The sequence below is a fragment of the Cetorhinus maximus genome, chromosome 3, assembly GCF_964194155.1.
Source record: "Cetorhinus maximus chromosome 3, sCetMax3.hap1.1, whole genome shotgun sequence".
Classification (NCBI taxonomy): domain Eukaryota; kingdom Metazoa; phylum Chordata; class Chondrichthyes; order Lamniformes; family Cetorhinidae; genus Cetorhinus; species Cetorhinus maximus.
Window position 1 is genome coordinate 172,769,064 of NC_135881.1, and position 23,568 is coordinate 172,792,631.

The following is a 23,568-nucleotide window of genomic DNA, read 5'->3' on the forward strand; positions in this document are numbered from 1 at the left end:
AGTTACTCAGAAAAAGTTAGAAGAATTAAAACCTGTGCTAACTTCTGGTGATAAAAGCAAAAAACTGCGGATGCTGGAAGTCGAAAACAAAAACAAAAATACCTGGAATAACTCAGCAGGTCTGGCAGCATCTGTGGAAGTGAGCACAGTTAACGTTTCGAGTCCGCATGACTCCTCAACAGAACTAACAGACTCTATTGAGGAGTCATGCAGATGCGAAACGTTACCTGTGCTCCCTTCCACAGATGCTGCCAGTCCTGCTGAGTTTTTCCAGGTATTTTTGTTTTTGTTTTCTAATTTCTGGGTGACTATTGTGCAGACCCAGATTGACCCAGCAGAGCTAGACTTCGACACTAGTCCCTGGGGACGTGCTGCACTGACTTGATCTTGCCTGGCCTGAGTCAGAAGTTTGGGCTAGACAGCATTGGAAAAATCTTCATATAAATAATTGGGCACGGAGTGGCAATCCGACACTGACTCCAAGGAAGTTACGGCCCTTGACATTGAAAGTGTGCATCAACTTGCTATTGTGATGTGTTTATCCCTTGTAACTTTGCATATTTCCTGGTTTATCCCTTGGCTTCATCAGAAATACTGCACTACCAAATAAAGTTGAAATTTTCAAGCACTTTTGAAACAAGAAACCAACTTTTGTTCCTTTTTACCTAAAATATACCTGTATTATACACAGTTAAAATGCACATTTGTGAAACCGCCAGGAACACATAGGTTTAAAAAAAAGTGAGCATAATAACATATTAGAATGTGGAACTAAGCAATTTTAAAAAGTTTTAATTGCTGCATGGATTATTTTGCTATGGTAACTGATTGGGAAAGATGGGCTGTGATTAATGAGAATTTAAAGGGTTCGAGACAAACAGTATGAGAGTGCAGGCAGCCCTAGCGTCTTAAATGTATAGAGTAGTTGTTTGCTGATGGAAATAAAGCTAAATGGTGCCATGGTAGCTGTGCGATGCTGCCTGGCCTAGACCAATCAGAAGAACTCATGTTTCCTCATTGCGCACTAGCTAGTCCTATTCAGTGCTGTAAACTGGGAAGCTAGCTTGTTACAGTTTGTCATTTTTGATCTGAATAATTTTTTAAAAAATCAATCTTAATGGAAGAGAGGAGGAAGAAATGAAGGCAGGAACGATTAAAATGCAGTTATGCTTACAATAAGGTATGTCTAGTATTGTAGCACCATGTCTGAATACAAAAGCTGTTAAAAATAATGCAGCATGTTCAGCAGTGTCGTACATCCGGATGCAACACTTTTTAAATATAAGTAGGCGCAAAAAGAGACAGAATTTCAGGTTTGTATCATGTTGATAAGGCCGTATTTGTTCATGATGCGACATTTGTTTCCTTGCATAGCTTTTTTTGAAGGTTACTTTGGAGTTTGGACATAATGATTCATGCTATTTCATTAAATCTGAATGCGCTATAATATATATGCTACAGACCATTTTTATTGTATAGGTAGATCTTAAAAGCATCAAGTCCAGATGTTTTTTATAACATCAACCTCAACTGCTTGTTCTTGATGTTTTGCTTCCAACACTATTCATAAAGATAGCTTAAAAGCATGCGAATAGATATATTGGTGGATTTTAAGTGACAAAAACTGAAAATGAAAATTTACAGGATGAAAGATAAGAGCTTTATGTGATCCACATATATTCCATGGCACTGCTCACGGTTAATTGAAGGATGCACTATTTTGTTATAAAAATGGTGTATAATATCATGGTCACTGATTTATGGTGACTAAATAAAATAAATTTGGGTTTTATTACATGATATTGGGGGTTCATATTGTGCTTTGTTAATTAAACACCAGGACTATCCAGTATTGTGTGAAAGTTATAAATAAATGGCCTTCAATTTTTAACATTTTTTATGTATTTAATTTTTTAATCAATTTCTATTTTTTGAAGTTGAGTTTTCAGTGCATAGTACACCAATTAGGTATAGATATTTGATTGTCTTCAGAGCTGGGGAGGACAGGTGTGTCTTGGCAGCATGAGGGAGGGCTTGGTTTATCGTCACTCTTGTTTGGCAGATTATTTCAGCAGCAGAACATTTTTATAAAATGCTTTGTGTAGTTTGTTCACTTTTATTTTCATTTTTTAAAATGGCAGTTCTCTTCGCTGCATTTGTTAATAATCCCTATGTAGTTTTTCATTGACAGTTTTCTTGCTTTTAAATTCTTTCATTTTTGATTTGCTATTTTATTTTAAGCTAATCATGGAAGTATGATGCTGTGAGGATAACAAACGGGAGCAATTTGATGGAAGACTTGCAGTGCATTCTAGATTTTACATTTTAGCTTCATGTTAGACTGTATTGTTTTGGAAAATTGAAAGGAATAAATGTATTGCTGCTCAAAATGTGCTGGCACTGCATGAATTCCCTGTCAGTGCAACTGTGCAATTGTGCTCAGTGAAATGTAAAATATGTTTGAGAATAAAACCTAAATCCTTGTTACTTCAAAGTTTTAACATTCACTCATACAGCAGTTCAGCACCCTCTACCAATCAATAAATGAGCATGTTTTTAATCATTGGAATTTTCTTTGATTTTGATTTTTGTGTACCAAGTAATAAAATATACATAACATTTCAAAAATACGTTTGAACCCATTGCAATGTATGGGGCATCTGATGGATAATGGAAATTGGGGGATGATTGAAAATACTGTTGATCCTTGCCTTGAATTTTGAAAGTGTTTTGTTTCTTTTTGCTCATATGTTTTTGTTCTTCCGTTTTTTTTACTCTAGCTTCTTCATCAACATAAAATTTTTAAATTTTTTTGCTGTGCCTCTCCTGTTGACAAGCTTGGCTGTCTCCGGAATCATTGAGTTGTCAGCTTCTATCTGTCAGCTCAAAGCACCGAGATGCGACTTCAGCCATTGGACTTGATTCAACTCTGAGAGGGAGGGCTACAATTGCCCCAATCCCTCATATAAACTACAGGCCACCCAGATGCAGAAGGGGCCTCCTAAAGGCATCAAGTACTTTTGCCTGAGCAATCCTGCTAGTAGCCATCATTAAAATGTATTCTTGGTAACTAGTTACTGTTAGGTCAAATGTATGCCTCATTGAAGCATACAAAATTCTCACAGGGCTCGGCAGCGTAGATGCAGGAAGGATGTTTCTCCTGGATGGGTGGGGGTGGACGAGGGTGGGGGTGGACGTCCAGAACCAGGGAACACAGCCTCACAATATAGGCCATTTAGGACTGAATTGAGGAAGAATTTCTTCACTCAAAGGCTGGTGAATCTTTGGAATTCTCTACCCCAGTGGGCGGTGGAGGCTCAGTCATCGAGTATGTTCAAGACAGAGCTCGATAGACTTCTAGACGTTAAAGACCTCAGGGGATATGGGGATAATGCAGGAAAATGGCATTGAGGGAGAAGATCAGCCACGATCTTATTGAATGACAGAGCAGGCTTGAGGGCTGAATGACTTAAACATCCTATTTGTCTATGTCCTGCTTACCAGCAGAGTACCTATTTTACATATTTATTTTACATGTTAAACATCCTTGTGGCTGTTCTACTTTCCTGAAAGTAAGACTAACCATTAACAATGCATAGCATGACTTCCTGTTTGCAAATCCTTGCTTCTGCTTTTGTGTACTAAGGGCTAATTACTGTATTACGACACTATTTCGAGTAGCGAAAGTTTTTTTGTATATAATGGCAAAAGAAGGTTGAGTGGCACTTAATTTTTCTTTGTTTTTTTCTTGCAAAGTTCCTCATGTCCGCTATATACTGCCTGATCTCCCACAGCTATAGTTGGCAAGAAATGCAGCTGAAGAGGGAACTGTGCCTAGCTTGGTAGGCATGGCTGGCGGTCAAACATTCGTAATGTATTCTAAATATAAACATTAGCTGCACTTCTTTATGTTTATCTGAGAACTCCAACTTGTGAAGCGCACTGATTCATATAAACAATGGCAAGTTTTGAAAAAGCTATACCATTGTTGCAGTTTGCGAAAGAATTTTGCACAGACTGGTCGCACTAAGTGCTGTTGCAGAGAAAATTAGTAAAGAGAAGTTACAGATCTATTTAGTTTCATAATTTTCTTGGATTTTGAATTAAAAATCTATTCTTGAACTGATGGACAGTAAAGGTAACGCTGCTGTCCCATTTCACTTGCAGTGGCTCATTTACGAAAAATGTAACTTTTATCTTTACCCATCACAGGTGGATGGATAAATAAAGAAAATCTTACTAATTTTTCAGAAACCAATCAAGGTAACAGAAGTAAGGATGATTGTTTCAACAGCTGATGAGCTAAAGCAGGGCCAAAGGCAGGCAATATTACATGGTGGAAATAGATAACCTTTGTGCTGTCACTTCTGAGGAATCTCTCGCAAATTTGTGCCCTATTCCTTTCATTCGAAATTTGGATGCTATCCTACTTCTGCATCTCTTTAATCACTAACCCCACCCCATCCCCATTTTATAATAACATCACCTCTGACTCACTGTGAGGCACACTATAAGAAATGCATTTGAGGAGATCTGCATTGCTCTTAGTTAAATTATCTGTTGTTTTATAAGAACAAGAGCATTGCACATGTAACAGTTATTTTTCTGCTGCCAAGTTAAAGCTGTGTCCACTTGACATTTCATAATTGTGAAATAGAGCCTTAAGTGAGTCAAAATTAATTGTTTGCCTGGCCATTGTCTTGGGCTGAACCAGATTCTTCACAACTGCAGCATCCTATTTGACCCTGATCTGAGCTTCTGATCCTATATCCTCTCCAGCACAAAGGATATCTTTGTCCACCATGGCGACATTGCCTGTCTTTGGCCCTGCTTCAGCTCATCAGCTGTTGAAACAATCATCCTTGCTTCTGTTACCTTCACACTTGACTATTCCAATGTTCTCCTGGCTAGCCTCCCAGCTTCCACCTCCGTAAACTTGAGCTTATCCAAACTTGCCCGTATCCTAACTCGCACCAAGCTTCATTCACTGTTCAGTGTGCTCACTGACCTACATTGGCTCCAGGTCCACGAACACTTTAAACTTAAAACCCTTGTGTATTTCCGACTTACTTTGCTACACCATTGGTAGCAGTGCCTTCAGCTGTCAAGTTTTCAATTCCTTCCATAAAATCTCTCTGCCTCTCTTGGTTTGAGATGCTCCCTAAAATCTACCTTTTTGGCAAAGCTCTTGATCACCTGCCCTAATGCCTCCTCCTCTGAATCAGTGTCTGTTTTGTTGCCTGTGTTTATGAAGTGCCTTGGGACAACTTACTATGCAAATGGTGCAATAAAAGAAGATTACAATTTAGATTTCAGATTGCAATCTTAGGTGCCATTTTATTGGATCTGATTGCTAAGATTACTGAAATTGTTCAGATTTTGAGGCATAAGCCAAGGCCTTATCCCCCTGTTCAGGTGGAAAGGCCCTGTGATGCTGCTGCTTTGGGATGATGTGGAATATTTGCTTAGTGTTCTGGCCAGCTTTCGTTTCTGGACGTTTCTGGATGGATACCAAAACACATCAATTGGCCATTTATCTTGCCTGTTGTTTATCGGACCTTTCTGTGCACATAGACAATTGAGCATGTCCCAGGGAAACCTGTATTGCACTCCCCAGCTCCCACGATAAGGTGCACTCCCTGAAAATTACTCTTAATACTGGTCTGCAAAGGATATTGACCTTTTCTCTGTTTTGCTAGTTCCTCATGGAGAGATGCATGTATTGCTAACTTTGCTGAACACCGAGTCATTTCATCAGCAAGCTGTGTATCTGAGGCTGAAGAGTTAGTACATTTAACTATTGCAACAATGACTTGACTTCATAAGTAATTCATTCAGTGTTCTGGTGTAAAAATCGGCTGCTGCATTTCTCTAAAAAAGTAACAATTTACTTAAGTACTTTAACAGTAAAGTGACAGCTGGAGAGAAAAAATAGGAACCATAAAAAATGCACAAGACTTGAAACCGCAGATGAGCACAAGATGGTAAATATTATGAATGATTACTTCCTCCAGGTATTTACAAGGAACAGTATGAGCAGCAAACCCTCCCCAGAGTTAATCCAGACAAAAATGAGTGACTTCAATATGAAGGAAATGGAAGTTCTAGGCAAACTAAAGAGTGTCAAACCAATTAAACCCTCAAGAATAGTTGGCATTTATCCCAGAGTGCATAGAGACTAGGAACAAAATATATCAAACATTGTCGATCATTTTAAGGGAGTCACTACATTGATAACTGGTGAACGTAGTGCCCATGTTCAAAAAGAGTGACAAACCAGACATGGATAAGTACAGATCCATCAGCATTATTTGAGTAAAAGCAAAACACTGCAGATGCTGGAAATCAGAAACAAAAACAGAAAATGCTGAAAAAACTCAGGTCTGGCAGCATCTGTGGAGAGAGAAACAGTTAATGTTTCGAGTCCATATGACTTCTTCAGAGCTCCGAAGAAGTCTTATGGACTCGAAATGTTAGCATTATTTGAATCCTATGGAATAGACTTTTCAGTGTAAACACTAAGATTGTCTTCACAGTAATTACTTATTAAACAATCACAAACATAAATTCAGAAGGGGAAGATGCTGCTTGAGCTGAAATGATATACCATATTTGGGAAGCTGAACAACACATTCTGGCTAGACCCTGAGGCATTTGACAAAGCTCCACGGGAAAGCTTAGAAACTGGTAATTCAGGGTAAACCTTGGGGGTGGATAAGAAAATTGCTGAAAGATAACAATGCATACTTGTTGGGTTGGAGAAGGTGCTGAGTGGTGTGCCCCAGGGAATGTGATGGAATCACTACATAGTATTTTGACAGGTATTTTAATATTTAATCCCGAATGACATACAGCAAGATAAAAATTCTGATCAGAATGTGGAATAATTTTGACTACTGAGTTGAAACATAAAGCAAACTTCAATTTTAGAAGATTCCTCAGTAATTAGGCTTTGATCGTTAGCACTGTTTTATTTACAAAAGAACATGAATTTATATATCATTGTTTTTTTTGGCTCCAAGCATATTACTTAGAATTACATAGAATGTACAGGACAGAAACAGGCCATTCAGCCCAACTGGTCCATTCTGGTATGTATTCTCCACATGAGCTTCCTGCCCCCACTTTCAAAAGTGCTTTACACTCCATCATTTACTTATGAAGTGTAGTCACTCTTAAGTGGGAAAGCACAAGTCAATTTGCACACAACAAAGTCCCGTAAACAGATGATTAACCAGTTAATCCAGTGGTGGTGTTTAAGGGATACTTGTTGGCATGGACACCAGGAGAACTCCCTTGCTCAGAATCTTTTATGTTCATCTGAGAAGACGGTTAGAATCTTGGGTTAATGGATCATCTGAAAAGCAGCTCCAACGATGCAGCGACCCTTCAGCATTATGTTCATATTTCATCCTAGATTATGTGTTCAAGTCTTTGGAGTGAGGCTTGAACTCTCAATTTTTTGACTTGGAGGGACAAGTGCTACCAAATCAGAATTGAGCTTATATTAGTAATTAGGCCTGACCATCTGTTAATTTGTGTTTAATTGACACCTTTTGGTATTTAAGGAAACGTATGGCAACAAATATAAAGGGGGAGGGAAGTAACACTTGAATTAATAATTCATGGAGAAGAGAATTTTTGGAGTAGATTGCATAAAGCTGGAGCATTGTTAGTTTTATGTTGTACGATCACATTGATTAACTACAGCCACTTTGAATATATTATGGCTAAAGTTGACATCGGTGAGCATTTTTATTTCAAGAAACTAAACATTACAAACCGATTGCACTTTGAAATGGGAGAATTGACGAGCAACTAAGGATCTATACATAAACATTTCGTGTTCACACTGATCTAGACATGGTATATATTCAAAACCCAGCATTTACATCTATGCATAGATAATAAATCATTTTACTTGTTTGTGATGTTTAATGAGGCATTTATTAGCATCAATTTGCACATTTGTGGAAATGTTAAGTTTGTAAGATTAAACATGGATTTTAATAATTCAGAATTATTCTTTGGTGTACGTGAGATTTCCCACTTAATGGTCTGATAGGACATAAATGAAGAAATAGTGACATGCAACGATGTTGTAAACGCTTTTGATACATATTTCAGTCTTAGAAGGAACATAAAAATCGGGCGAAGTTCAATAGATGTACCCACAGGGGGAGAGTGTACATTCCTCTGGTCTGCAAAGGATATTGACCTTTTCTCTGTTTTGCTAGTTCCTCATGGAGAGATGCATGTATTGCTAACTTTGCTGAACACCGAGTCATTTCATCAGCAAGCTGTGTATCTGAGGCTGAAGAGTTAGTACATTTAACTATTGCAACAATGGCTGGACTTCATAAGTAATTCATTCAGTGTTCTGGTGTAAAAATCGGCTGCTGCTTTGTATCGACTAGCTGAGAATTGTGAAGATGGAGCCCTGAAAGGCAAATTAATTTGCGATTAGTTGTTGTAGGAGTCTTAGAGGAAACTTTATCAGATTTCCTACAGTCAAGGGAGGATTTAATACTATCAAAAGCTGTGCAATTAGCAAGGCAGGCAGAAGTAAGAAAGCAAAGTTGGGTATTTGTTCCAAGGGAGGTTTCATGGAGAAAGCGACTGCTGCAGTGCAGTTTGTAGCAGAAGTAGCAGCGCACCTACTCAGGTCAAACTGGCAAAGAGAGGAGGATGTGATAGCTGCCATTACTCAGTGTTCTCCCTGTGGCAGGAAAAGGCAGCATTGGCATGAAGAATGTCCTGCCACAAATGTGGAGTGCCATCCCTGTAAGGGAAGAGGGCATTTTAAAGCTGTATACCGAAGCAAAAAACTCCTAACTCAGAAATTTAAGCAGAAACCAATTAAAGCATGTAGCACTCAAGAAATTGATGCAAGACAATGAAGTGCCATTCTTGGGAGAAATTACAGGATCTAATGGGAACTGTTGGAGCACAAACATTATAGTCAACAGATAGAAAACAAACTGCAAATTAGATACTGGAGCAGAAGCTTCAGTTCCTTCAGACACAGAACAATGGCTAAAGCAAGACTTCCTCCACCCATCGATCATAGAACTCTACGGTCCAGGAGGCATTCAACTGAAGGTCAAGGGACAATTGCCTGCTACACTTCAGTACAAAGGAAGAGAAAGCCACAGAAACTTTGCACGTGATCCAAAACCAAGAGTGTTCATTACTAAACCAGAAAGCTTGCATGGATCTACAACTCATCTATAATTAGATGAATTGGGATGCCAAGAGAAAACGAAAAAATTCAGGACAAAATTTTCAAACTTATTTTGAGGTCTTGGGAAGCTAAAAACAGCCTATCACATCACATTGAGACCAGATGCCAAACCAGTGTCCTTGTTCACCCCCAAAGAAAGTTCTACACCCATTTTTACAGAAGGTGAAGCAAGAAATTGCATCAATGCTGCATCAGAGTAGCCTTACCTGTAACAAAATCTATAAGTTGGTCTTCAGACATCGTTCCAGTACTAAAACCAAATGGCTCACTGCGAATCGGTGTTGACCTCACACAGTTAAACAAAGCTGTCCAAAATAGCGTCTGCGGATGATGGCCTGGCAGAGCTAGCAAAAAGCACAAGTAGCTGCCACAGAGACTGGACAGCAAAGGGACAGATAGCAAGGCCCAAACTGAAATTGAAGCCAAGATTCCGGAGAGACTGGATACAGGGAGAGAGAACTGTAGAGAGAGCAGATTTGCCAAAAGAACTGAAAGGTCTCAACGTCAATGAGTGAGACAGAAAGGAAAGATCCCAAGAAGGCCTCCTAGTCAAAGGAAGAGCAGGAGTCTGGGAAAGGTTCTATTCTGTGGAAGTGATAGTAAGGAGCAGAGAGGAAGGCTTCAAGCTTAAAGGGAGCAAGCTGCAGGAAGTAGATTTAAAGAGATGGGTGTGCGAGAAGCCAGAAAGTCCAAGGAGACAGCTGAAGATCTGTAAATCTTTCCCATGGGCATGTGAAGCAGTGGCGTACTGTTATGGCTGAGCTGGTGAGAGAGAGTGCGTGGAAGAAAGCTCGAATGCATGCGGTGATCTGGGGAGAGGAACATCAGAAGAAGAATTCGAAACCCTGAAGGTGGACACTTCTGGAAGGCATCTGAGAGAAAGCGTTGTTTAGGAGAAGATTCCAGAGCTAGGCCTTGGAGAGTGGAGATTGGAAACCATCGTCTGAAAGGCATAGTTCAGTGAGACCAGTTGGCTCACCATGTGACAAGTGTCTGGAGGGAGTTGACGAGAGATCCACATCACCTGTTTGGGTGGCATCTGTCACTTGGGCCAGGATTTTCTGGCCCCATCGCAGGCGGGACCTGCCATGGGTGAGACGGCACCCCAGCCAGAAGACCATTGACTTGTGGTGGGACCGGATAATCACAGTGGCGGCCAGGTGTGGAAAATCCCGCCCTTGGTTTCAGAGTGTAGTGTATTTGACCACAGGTCGCCTATTGGTTTACATGTACTGTGTACTTACTGTGAACATTAGAGTATAAGATAACTTCTGTAACTTGTGTTATCCATATGAATCTGAATATATCTGTAAAGGTATTAGTGTGGGTGAAGGAGTGTTACAATATTGTTCATCTTTTCTGGTTTAATAAATGTTTTATTCTTTTGTTAAAAGTTCATCAGCTGACTTATGTGACTCTGTTCAGTAGCCACTTTCCACGTATCCTAACAAAAAATAGTTAGGATCTATCAAGCCGGGTTCCACCCTGGTATTTGACTTGTTCGGTATTAACATCAGCTGGGATCATAACAATATTGCATGTTGTTCTATCTTTCTGAACTTGTATAATAAAGTTTATTTTTGTGAATATCTGTGGAATATTGTGGCTTTATTCACTTAGTAAGTGTCTTGAATGTCAAATTTTGTCTACCTTAAACAAAATGTTATTGGTCCCGAACCGGGTCTCACCAACAATTTGGAGTCTGGCCAAGGATCGTAACAAGACCCACAATGATGATAATGGACCATGTTCAACATATTATGAACAAACATGCCTTGATTGATTTTTATAGAACTGAATCATAATTTGGTATAATTACTTATTCCTTTACATTAAGATTTCATAATGTCTTTATAGCATAGATTGCCAATATTTTTAAATAATTTACTGTGGATTCTTAATAAAATTCCAACATAGTGCAAATGTAGCCACATTCAATCCTTATGGGATGTACTGACCAATGATCTATAGGCTGAGCATTACAATTGGGAAGAAAATGAAACCCAAAGCACAAAACCACCATTTTATTACTGAGGATTGTGATTCTAAATAAAGATGGATGTCCACGTTTTGCGTTGAAAACTGCAAACTGTTTTAAAGTTGTAATCATATTTTGGGGTTCCGATAGCAGCTCAAGCTTCATTGTCAAAAGTTTGATATCTGGGCACCTTGATGTACTTCCAGCCATCCATTTTTTAAAATGATGCGTTATATCTGGAAATATGCTGTTGATGGTCAGTTGCTAATTTTGTCATAACTACAACACAATCATTAATCTTCACTGAGGATGTGATCAGGAACTCATTGCTCATTTGTATCCTTAATGGTATTTATAATGTAACAAAAATCGATTCAGAGCAAAAAGAACAACTGACAAATTGGGGGCAATGATCAAAAGTTGCTGAAGACAGTTGTCAGACAAAGAGGCTTTTGCAACATGTCCTGTTGAAAGATGATACTCTTCCTGAAATTTTTGTCGAGCTTGATTGAAGTATTTCAAAAAACAAGAAGATCAGCTTGAGAATGGGAGAGGAAGTTCAAGTGGTGTTGCATGATGTATGTGCCATGCCATGGCACAGTAAAGGTGTTCAGCAAAGCAAAGGTTAATGTGGGTCTGGAGAATAGCACAGTCCACAGTATCATGTATAGAGTCACATGGTAATAGACTGTGAGAGAACAGTCTAGAGGGAACGCTCTTGAACCAGCCTGCATGGACGTAACAACACCATGCATGAAAGTAACCTGAGATCTGTAAATAGTTAAAGAATAACAATAATGGTTCATGTTTGCATATACAAGTCTCAAGATCTCATCGTTGAGATACCACAGCTGGCACCATATTGCAACATGGTTGGCAGTGGTGGGAGTTCTGAAAAGATATCAGCGCTATCAGCATGGCACGACACGGTTGGCAGTGGTGGTCGCTTCTACAAGATATCAGATCAGAGAGAGTACGATAACCTGACTTGGTGACCTTCGGTGATATGAAAGGTGTCTATTAAATGCATAAACCCAGAACAGTATCCCAAGGTATGAAACACTACAAGTAGCTGAAGCTGAACTAGAGAGATGTTCACCTAAGAAGAAAACTTGAAGAAAATGTTGAAGAAGCTTCATTACAGACTTGGAAGTGAGGAATACACTAGAGTGAGCGGAAGTCCAATTCAGAAAATTGCAAGAACCTGAGTGACACAGTTCACAAGATGGTGAGCAAAAATACAAAAAAGTAGCTCTACTTACATTTTAGCATATGTGGCTGTCCCAAGGGCTCAGCATCCAGAGAAAGGTGAAAGATAACTGCAGGTAAAGACAAAACAAACCTGTAGAAATCGGCTGCCAGAGTCAAACACTTAAGCAGAACTTGCAGAGTTTTTTAAAAAAGAGAGAAACATGCAGGGCTTAGTAAATTTTAAAAAAAAGCCTGCAGAGTTTGAGAAAGGGAATGCTTTTCAATTGGGAAAAGTCAAGTTTTCCAGTTTAAAAAAAAGTGATGCTATTTTTCAAGCCCAGTACAGTACAAAAAGCTGGAACACACTGTACCTGGCTTTATAAATGTGCTGCAAAATACAATACCTGCAAAGCAGTTTTTTTAAATTGAACCAAAAGTCTCCCCAGCAACAAGACTCAAAACAAAGAGGGGGAAATTCAACTGTATTGAATTCAACTAGCAACTACAGCCTGAGTTTAAAAAAAACGGTTACTGCACCCTGTCTTAAAGAGGCAACACAATTTAAAGCTGTAACTACAAGGAAAAAAAACAGCCATGGACAGAAAATTGGAAGAGACCCTAAAGAGAGAGGGCAGCTCTGCTGAGGGCAACAAGAGACCCTAGAAGGAGAGCAACTTGAGACCCCAGAGGGAAGGGCAACAGCCACCTGCCCACTCTACATTACGAATGAAGGAAAGCTATTGAAGGTAACTCAAAAGAAGCAAAACGTGCAAAAAATAAATGAAGCTGTTCTACAGAAAAGTATTTGCATCAGAGCTGAATTGGAAGATTTAAAGCGCAAGATTCAAGCTGAGCTTATACCTGTGAAGACGCAGGATAAACTGAAGTCTTCAATGAGCCAAGCTGTTCGAGATCTGAGCAAACATATTTCACAGACGACACAAAGGTATCAAGAGGAGATAACAACCCTCAGTTCCACTGTTGGCAAATCAAAGCAGGAGCTGGGAAAATGTAACCAGATGTACAACCAGACAAAACAGCAAGTAGAAAAGGCACGCAAAGAAGTTACAACCTTGAAAGACTCCTTGTAGAATCAATCATGGAAAGACTTGAGGAGCTAAAAAAAGACGTTGAATGTTACTTCAGAAAAAACTGCGTTGGAATTTTCAGTAGCAACGAAATGATGCACTGAAGCCCAGAGGGAGTCGGCAAGAGGGCAACAAGAAAATAAACAATTGTCATTCATGATCAAATGCAAAAGGAGTATGTAACCATTCAGTGAAATGAAGACTCTTTTAAACCGTAGAATGGAAGAAGAACAGGAGAAACTCGAAGAGACTCAGTTGAATTACTGGAAAACTTGAAGCAAGTGAGCTTTGCAAAGAAAAGGAAAACCTGTTGAAAGCCCTTCACATGCTACAAGAATCCCTCAAGCCAAAGTTTATTCCCCTGGAACATTCCTAAGAGAAGGAAAATGAACTTAATGTCACTGAAAAAAACTGAAGAACCAGTTGGCAGAGCAGATTCAGCAATGTTCAATATTATGGGAGGAAACCAAAAGCTACAAGAAACATATCAAAAAGCTAAAGAAGCATTTGAATGTAAAAGAGGAGGCACTTTCCAAACTGTGAGCGGATAATGAAGCCATGAGTAGCACAATTACAGAACTGAAACAAGTTAAGACTTCGCTGGAGACAGACCTGGCCAACAGTGAAACCACAATGAAAGACAGGGACAAAGTTCTGTTACAGATAGAAAAAGAAAAGACAGAAATGAGATCAGAAAATGTAAATCCGACACTAAAGCGCAAGGCACTAGAAGAAGAAAAAGCTGCGCTGAACGAAAAGATTCATAAGCTTCAAAATGATTTGAAAACACAACAACAAACAAATGAAAAGAGCAAATGAAGGTTCCTTTTGCAAAACATCCATGTTCAACAAGAACATGGCAAACATCACAGAAAAAGAAAATTTGAGTTCATTTTAGGAATGAACGGAATACACATTCCGCTTGGAAGGAACGGCCAAACTCAGTGTCCGAGAAAAGCAGACAAGTTGTTAATAAAGAGAAGTGCAACTTGAAGGAGTGCAAAAAGTGAATCAAATGGGAATATCCAAGTACCAGAAACACAGAGTACAACCACCATTCCTCCAAACGTGACAGACCAAGATGTGGAAGAATTGTCAAAGACCGCCTGAATTTATAAAGTCAGAGACTTGAGATGGGGGAGCAGGGATAGCAAGTAAAGATTGTATTACAAATAGTTACACTCCGTTGGGAAGGAAGGTTTTTTTTTGGAGAGGAAAGGGGGATGTATGATATTGCATGTGCCTGCATACCGTTGTAATGTAAAGGTGCTCGGCAGAGCAAGGGTCAATGTGGCACTGGAGAATAGCACCATCCATGGTATGATGTATCGAGTCATGTGGTAATAGACTGTGAGAGAACAGTCTATAGCGAGAACACTCTGGAACCAGCCTGCATAGAGGTGTAACAGCACCATGCATGACAGTAACCTGGGGTTTGTAAATAAAGGATAACAATAAACGGTCATACTTAAATACACAAGTCACAAGATCTCATTGTTGAGACACCATAGCTGGCACCATATTACAGCAAGTGGGGTTTAGGGTCATCCAGGCAAAGCAGTCATTAACTATAGCTGACACCACTGAACAGAAAATGCATTCTATTGGAGAAATTGCATGTAAATGGCTGTCTGCTGGAATGTTTGGGATCTGGATGTGGGAAGCAGTGAATGGGAAGATGTTCCACCCAGGTTCCCATGATAATGCCACTGGTACTGCTTTGTATTTCAATCTTTTTCTGATTTTATTTCAAGTTGCCAGCATTGCACTGTTTTTATCTCCAGAGTAGAATTGTTTGTTTAGCTGCTCTGTTTTTCTGCTTTATATAGGGGTAAACTGTCACTGTGCCCTATTATCTTCTGTTTGCACATGAACCCCATTAGAATGATGTTGACAAAAGCCATCTGCTATCCATCCACATGTTTGCAGTGTTGATAAGGGCTGCTGCAGAAAAAACAGAGACTTCAGAAAATACATGAAGCAGGCCCTGGGCCTGGCCAACGACCAAATGCAATGACTGAATAAAGAGTTGCTTTTAATAGCTAAAAACGAGTGCAAAGCATGAACAGCTGCTCCAGATTAGGTCGTTTGTGCATTCTTGGGAAACCCTTCCGATCAAAATCCATTTGCTTCAATTTTGTGTGAGAATTGAAGACTTGAAGGATCGAACTTGATTTTATCTAATTGTTTATTTGATTTCTTCCAAATATTTTTCTGCAGTCAGCGGTTTAAGTCACAAATTTGGCATTTTTGAATTTATTTCCTGCCCAACTACATTCCAAAGGCACGGAGGGCTATTCTATCCAGGAAAATGTGTCTTACTTGTGGAAGTGAGAACGGGGTCTTAAAAACATGATTCACACATGTACAATGAAATTCATGTGCATTTTTAATGGAAAGGAATTGTAGTTTTCAAAAATATGCATCAGTAAAGGAGATAAAGGGGTTGGCTTGCTGAAGGATTTCTGTTGAAGGTTAGTCATATTGGGAGCATAATTCTTATTCATAGTTTCAGAAAAATAGTTTTCAGATGCTACAGCATTTTCTACTTAACAGATATCAAAAACAAATTAGATGGCATTCAGGTATCTGTGAAGAAAATATAATTTTTATCCACCAAACTGTATTTAAAGGTGATGCTGGATGGAGTACAGATACATGTTTAATTTGGGTTGAAAGAATTTTTCATGAACACTAACATTTGCTGCACATAAGCAGTCGGATGTTTAGGGTTAGCAAATTTATTTCATTATCTTGTGCGGGGAATGTAGCAATACAGTTTTACTTAATGGTCAGCTCCTTTTCCTTAATTGTTGCTCACACTTCCATTCTATAAATGATATTTGCTACATGTTTAGCTTTTGTCTAAACTTTTTTTGCATTATTCCGAATAAATTTGTCATTAATTGATAATCTAGCTGGTCCAGTTGCCTCATGTATTCACATGAAGTCACTGCAAATATATCTTCAGTTTTCCACGTTCATCCTGTCATTGCAGATTCATTTGATTAAGGAGGTGTGACTGCTGCAATGTATTGAATGAATTGTCCTTATCCAGACTGTGTTTGCATAGACTGAAACCAACTTCACTTGACTGGATTTTCCTGTCTCTTTTTTTTAGTACCTGTTCTTTTAAATATTCAGTCACAAGTCAACCATTTGTGTGTGGGATTGGGGCCATACTTAGGCCAGATGGGGTAAGGACTGCAGATTTCCTTCTCTAAAGAATATTAGTGAACCAGTTGATTTGCAAAAATCAGCATTTCATGATCCCTTTTACTGATTTTTTTTTTTGTTTTCAGTTTTTTTTTACATACTAAATTCAGATTCTCAACTGACAGTAGTCTGGTGGGATTTGAGATTGTGTTCTTGGGTTTATTAGCCCAGTCCTCTGGATTACTATTTCAATAATTTAACCTCTATATTACCATACTCCAATATTTTCTTGTTACTTGCTGGTTACTTGAGCATGTGTAGGATGAGAAATAGTTAATTAACCATATATTTGTCTCCTGTAGTTCCTGTGTTATGGGTGACAGTGCCTTATATCGTAAATTGCTTTGTAGATTCCAGTTGCTTTTGATATCTGCTTGGCGAGAGCGCAGTGGTTAAATTGATGTATTTTGCTTAATGTGACTACATTTCAAAAGTACTTCATTGGCTGTAAAGTGTTTTGGGATCTCTTGAAGTCCTGAAAGACACTATATAAATTTAAGTCTTTCCTTCCTTCCTTTTCCTCCATCTTTTCCATCTCTCCCTTACATTCCTGCCTGCCTCCCACCGCCCCCCCATCTTTTATGTGCACTTGTGGATGTGCCGTCCCTCTCCTTTCTTGTCACTGTCAAATATTGTATCTAGAGTACTTCTGGTGTCATGTGCCTGTCTTGTCTCAAATGCATTTTCATAAATAGCAACAAATCACAAGTGAGCAGGTAGGAAACAGACACTTAAGAGGAAACAGGACAGACTTAAGTTCTAACTTTAATTTCTCACTTGATTAACTTTGTGTCAGTATTTACAGTAGTATTTTGGACACCCCAAAGCATCTAGTTTTGAATCAGGGTGGGGATTCATAATATAATTAATTGAAAAGCAATTAAGAATATAATGACAATAAAGAGTGATGGAAAAAGATGGGGAAAAGTGCAAAATTATTAAACTTGTCAATAAAGTCTCTTGTGTGTTTGTATTGCCCATTATGATGTCACCAATAATTTTCTGACAAATGTTAGATAAACTGATGTATTTTTCCCTGGTTTCCCTCTTCCACTTTCCTTACTTAGTGGAATCGTGTGCAATTTTTCAACTTAAAGGAACAGTTCCTGAATTGATAGAAATTTGCAGATGCTCTATTTCTAATCTGGCAATGCTGTCACCTACTTCCTATAAAACCCTGGGATAGAAAATAATTGGTTTTGAGGATTTGTCACTCAGTGCTGTTATTTTCTTCATTTCCTTATGATTATTATGATGTGAATTGGGTGACATTTTGTTATGTTAGTGGTATGATATAAATGCAAGATTTTGTTGAAGCTGTGAAAATCTGCAGAACTGCCCCAGAATAGGCAAATCAATTGGTCTAAATTGGGTGTGGCTATTCAACAAGCATTATTGGTTATTTTTGACTATGTAAAGTTTCACTGAATGGATACGCAATATAATTCCTCACCTTCAAAAATGTCAGAGCGTCTTTTTTGCTGCTCTGTTTCTGAACTTTGAAATCTTTTCATTAGAATTTAAATTCTCTTGAACTTCCAGAAGATTTTCCTCCTCCATTAATTTTAGAATCCATCCCTCTTGTTTCCTGAGATCGCTGATTAATTGTTTCTCTTTCTCAGTGCGAATCTGTGACAGGTGACCTGAACAACCTGATTTCCCAGGAACACCTATAGACATATAAAATAGCAAAAGGGGATGTATGCATGGTGTTAGGGGCATTGCTGAGGTACTAAATTAGTATTTTGCATCTGTCTTTATCAAGTGTTACAAATATCTTATTTCATAATTCATGTATTTTAGAGGTATAACTTTTAGTTTCAGGAATTAAAGTGTTAAATGTAAGATAAGTAGAAAAACCTGCGTTTGAGAAATTGGTAAAACCATTCAAAGGATAGTCCATATTTACGTGAAGAGGTCAGAGGTAGAAGTGTGAAAAGACTAAACAATGGGCTGTTTTTCCTGAGTTTTGGTAGAGATGAGATGTCTACAGTTTTTTTACATAAGGGGTTTAAATTAGTCATGTAGTGCCGCGATCAAAGAAGCTAAAAGCACCTTTGTAAACAAGGGGGTTTCTTGGGAGGAACCAGCAAGTCTGGAGAGAGGGTCATTAGCTCCATTGGAGATATAAATTATTCATCTGGGTTCCAAAATCAAAAGGTTTGGTTTTGAAGCTAAAAGTTGATTAATTTAAATACCTGGATAAAAGCAAAAAACTGTGGATGCTGGAAATCCAAAACAAGAACAATAATACCTGGAAAAACTCAGCAGGTTTGACAGCATCTGTGGAGAGGAACACAGTTAACGTTTCAAGTCCGTATGACTCTTCAACAGAACTAAGGAAAAATAGAAAAGAGGTGAAATATAAGCTGGTTTAAGTGGGGGTGGGATAGGTAGAGCTGGATAGAGGGCCAGTGATAGGTGGAGATAACCAAAAAATGTCATAGACAAAAGGACAAAGAGGTGTTGAAGCTGGTGATATTATATAAGGAATGTGATAATAAAGGTACAGATAGCCCTAGTGGGGGTGGGGTGGGGGGAAGGGATCGAAATAGACTAAAAGGCAGAGATAAAACAATGGATGGAAATACATTTAAAAATAATGGAAATAGGTGGGAAAAGAAAAATCTATATAAATATTTGGAAAAAAGGGGGTGGGGATGGAAGAGAGAGTTCATGATCTAAAATTGTTGAACTCAATATTCAGTCCGGAAGGCTGTAAAGTGTCTAGTCGGAAGATGAGGTGCCGTTCCTCCAGTTTGCGTTGAGCTTCACTGGAACAATGCAGCAGGCCAAGGACGGACATGTGGGCATGAGAGCAGGGTGGAGTGTTGAAATGGCAAGTGACAGGGAGGTGTTTCGGTCTGTCTGCAAGCATGACCCAGACCACCCTGTCGCTTGCCATTTCAACACTCCACCCTGCTCTCATGCCCACATGTCCATCCTTGGCCTGCTGCAATGTTCCAGTGGAACTCAACGCAAACTGGAGGAACAGCACCTCATCTTCCGACAAGGTACTTTACAGCCTTCCGGACTGAAGCTTGAGTTCAACAACTTTAGATCATGAACTCTCCCCTCCATCCCCACCCCCTTTCCGATCCCCCTTTTTTCCAAATATTTATTTAGATTTTTCTTTTCCCACCTATTTCCATTATTTTAAAATGTATTTCCATCCATTGTTTTATCTCTGCCTTTTAGCCTATTTCGATCCCTTCCCTCCACCCCACCCCACCCTCACTAGGGCTATCTGTACCTTTATTATCACATTCCTTATATAATATCACCAGCTTCAACACCTCTTTGTCCTTTTGTCTATGACATATTTTGGTTATCTCCACCTTTCACTGGCCCTCTATCTAGCTCTACCTGTCGCGTGTCATCTCCCCCCCCCCCAAACCAGCTTATATTTCACCTCTTTTCTATTTTTCCTTAGTTCTGTTGAAGAGTCATACGGACTCGAAACGTTAACTGTGTTCCTCTCCGCAGATACTGTCAGACCTGCTGAGTTTTTCCAGTTATTTTTGTTTTAATTTAAATACCTATTGGACATCTCAGATAAGCTTTGTTGTTAATTCAATCCCAAGCCAGATGGTGAAGTATGAAACTGGATGCCAATCCTTTTCCTTGATAATAGGTTTATTTACAGAATGCAGCATTACATATGTCTTACCCCTACCTACGACCAACCCAGAGTCCCAGCTATCTTTATTTATTTATTTATTTTTTCACTTGTTGCAGTTTATTTTTAACAAAACATTTACAATTTAGTTTTCATCAATGTTAACTGCCTGCAGACCTTTGTAGGATGTGACAGGAACATAAGTTACCAATGTGTAGAGTTTGTTGGGAGAGTCCTCATCCTCATTGCGTTTTCTGGATAAATGCACACGAATGTGATATGGAACATTCCTTACATCTTTAGCCCAAACAGCCTTGTTCAAACGAGTATCAGTGTGGACACCTGGAGTACCCATCTCCTTCACAGCAAATTTATGGATCTCCTTAATGGCACGAGGAGCGCATCTCTTAAAACCCCTCGTTCATGGCAAGACGGCCTTTTTTCGCTCTACCTTTCTTAGCAGGAGCCATCTTGTTGGGAAAATGTATCTGCTCTAGGTACTTTATTAAACAATGCCCTTCACCTGTGTATCCTTAACCTTGATAATATGATAAACACACCATTAACATCTATTACTATGGAGATGAGTGATTCAAAGTGGAGCCTTGGTTGGAATTCTGGGAAGTTGTCTGTGAGATTTTCCCAGAAGGCCTTTGGGGTTGGAGCTGAAAGTACCCAAGTTGGTGGGTATAAGCCCTCAGGTTTCGAAGGCCGCGGGAAAGAGTTTGCCAAGAGCTGTGGAACAGCTGTGGACCAGGCGAATAGAGCTATTAGAAACCAGTGGTGTTTCTAATTTTCTGTCAAAGTCACTTTGCAGGAATTGAATGAAGTTCAGGCTTGAACGAAAGTCTCAGACCTTACAAGGCATCTATGGAAAAGTTGGAGTTAGTCCCAAGAAAGTGGATAACATTCAAGAGCATTGTCAATATAAAGTAGAAGTAATTATCTAAGACAGTGTTTATTTAGCAGTGTTTGCTTTAGTTGATTCTTGTATATTAAAACGCATTTGTTTTTAAGTAGCGGAATCTTGTGGTTTCATTCTTTTAGTACATCATTGGGTGTTTGGATTTCGCTTTAAACATTAATATCTCTACTAGGGTCGTAACACATAGGAGAAGATGCTGCCAAAGCTGCAGTGAAGGAGGAGACACTTGAGATACTGGATGCGCTAAAAATTGATGAAGAGGAAGTAATAGAAAAGCTGGGCTGCATTTAAGGGTTGATAAATCACCAGGACTGGGTAGTATGCATCAGAGAATGCTGAGGGAGGTAAGGGTTGAGATTGCGAAGGAACTGGTCATAATCTTCAACCTGCTCGGATACTGTGATGGGGGAGCAACAGGCTAGTCAGTTTAACCTCGGTGGCTGGAATTCTTTTAGAAGTGATAATCTAAGACAAAATTAGCAATTACTTAGACAAGGGTGGATTAATAAAGGAAAGCCAACATGGATTTGTTAAAGGAAAATCATGTTTAATGAGTTTTTGATGAAGTGATCAAGAGGGTTGATGTTGGGAATGCAGTGGATGTACTGTATATGGACTTCCAAAAGGTATTTAATAAGTGTGCCACATAAGCTTGTCAGCAAATTTGAGTTCCATGAAATTAAAGGTACAGTGGTGGCATGGATATGAAGTTGGCTGAATGACAGTAAGCTGAGAGTGGTGGTACATGATTTTTTTTGGACTGGAGGTAGTTATGCAGTGCTGTTCCACAGGGATCAATACTATGACCACTGCTTTTTTTGACATATGTTAATGACTTAGACTTAGTTGTGCAGGGCACACTTACAAAATTTGCAGATAATACAAAACTTGGAAGTGTTGTGAACTACAAGGAGGATAGGGTTCAACTTCAAGTGGACATGGCAGGTGAAATTTTATTACGATCTCTATAGAGACCAGTAACTTTTAAAAAGAAATTTGAATTCCCAGTTATGAACTGAAAAGACCATGCAACAAAATTTCAAGACCTAAAGTGAAAAACTTTTACTGACAGAAGCACGGTGAACTCAACACTATCTTTTGTAGTAAGCACTCCGAGTCAGTTTCCCAGTCTGACATTTAGACTCCTAGAACACACACTCTTTGAGGGTTTCACTGCTGATCTCCTCTTCTAGCTTTACTTGGCAGTTCTGGCAATCTTTAATTTCTCATAAATTCAGGCGTTTTTGGTTTGAGCTTGGTCTTCACTCACATCTTTGCACAATGTCCCTCAGAAACACCCCTGGTCTGTGTTGCTCCTGTCCTGAGCTTCTGGCAGTCTCTCTTTTTTGCCTGTTTCAAACTGCCTCAGCCACAGACTTCCTTCTCACAGACTGCACCCAGGCTGACTACCTCACAGACTGTCAAAACAGCAGAGATGTATTAAAACAAAGGAGCCTTCCCTTCTCAACCTAATGCCATGGCAACGTGACACACCTTCAGATAGAAATGCAAATTACCTTAACTGTAAACAGCTACTATGATCTGAAAATTATGTTGATACTTTGAAACCTTCTCTTGTTTACCAGTGCCCTTCAAATCTTTGCTGATCCGGGGAAATGACACGAATAGTACAAATCTTTTCCTGAGCCCTCGTGGGCTCTCTTTTCGTGAGGCTCCCATTGTTTAACTTTTAACATTCCATATCATAGCTTCACTCACATAACATGGACCTCCCTTTGATCTGTAATTACCTCAGGTCTGTTTGCCAGCCCCTCGGACCAGGCGTTCCATTTATCCTACATTTAAAAATTACAATTTCCAAACTAAAAATAATCTTGCATGCATTTGTAACAATTTCATGCAGAGAAGTATGAAGTGATACATTTTGGTAGGCAGAATGAGGAGAGGCAATATAATCTAAAGTCTACGATTCAAAAGAGGTTGCACGAACAGATATCTGGGGGCATACGTGCACGAATTATTGAAGGTGGCAGAGCAGGTTGACAAAGTGATTAATAAGACGTAGAGACCCTGGGCTTCATAAATAAAGACATAGAGTACTCTTCAAATAAAAAAAACAAGTATGAATGTCTCAGGATTGAGGAAACGGAACCAACAGAGGCCTTAGAACAAGAAATAGAAAACACATGGGAAAACATGAAAGGGATTATAAAACATGCTGCAAAGGAAATATTACCAAAATGGAAAAGAAAGAGAGACAAGGAGTTGATGACAGATGAGATATTAGCAATGATGATAGAACGAGGGAAACGCATCTGAGTAAGATGAAATTGAAAAGAAAATAAA

The 23,568-nt window shown here is 39.1% G+C and overlaps 1 protein-coding gene and 1 pseudogene across 5 annotated transcripts in view; one reads left to right on the forward strand and one right to left on the reverse strand.

The window, feature by feature from the left end:
- cdkal1 (CDK5 regulatory subunit associated protein 1-like 1) overlaps nucleotides 1–23,568 on the forward strand; it is a 947,238-nt gene that overhangs the window by 58,079 nt on the left and 865,591 nt on the right. The window lies entirely within an intron of this gene.
- LOC144679044 (large ribosomal subunit protein eL31 pseudogene) lies at nucleotides 20,482–20,806 on the reverse strand (annotated as a pseudogene).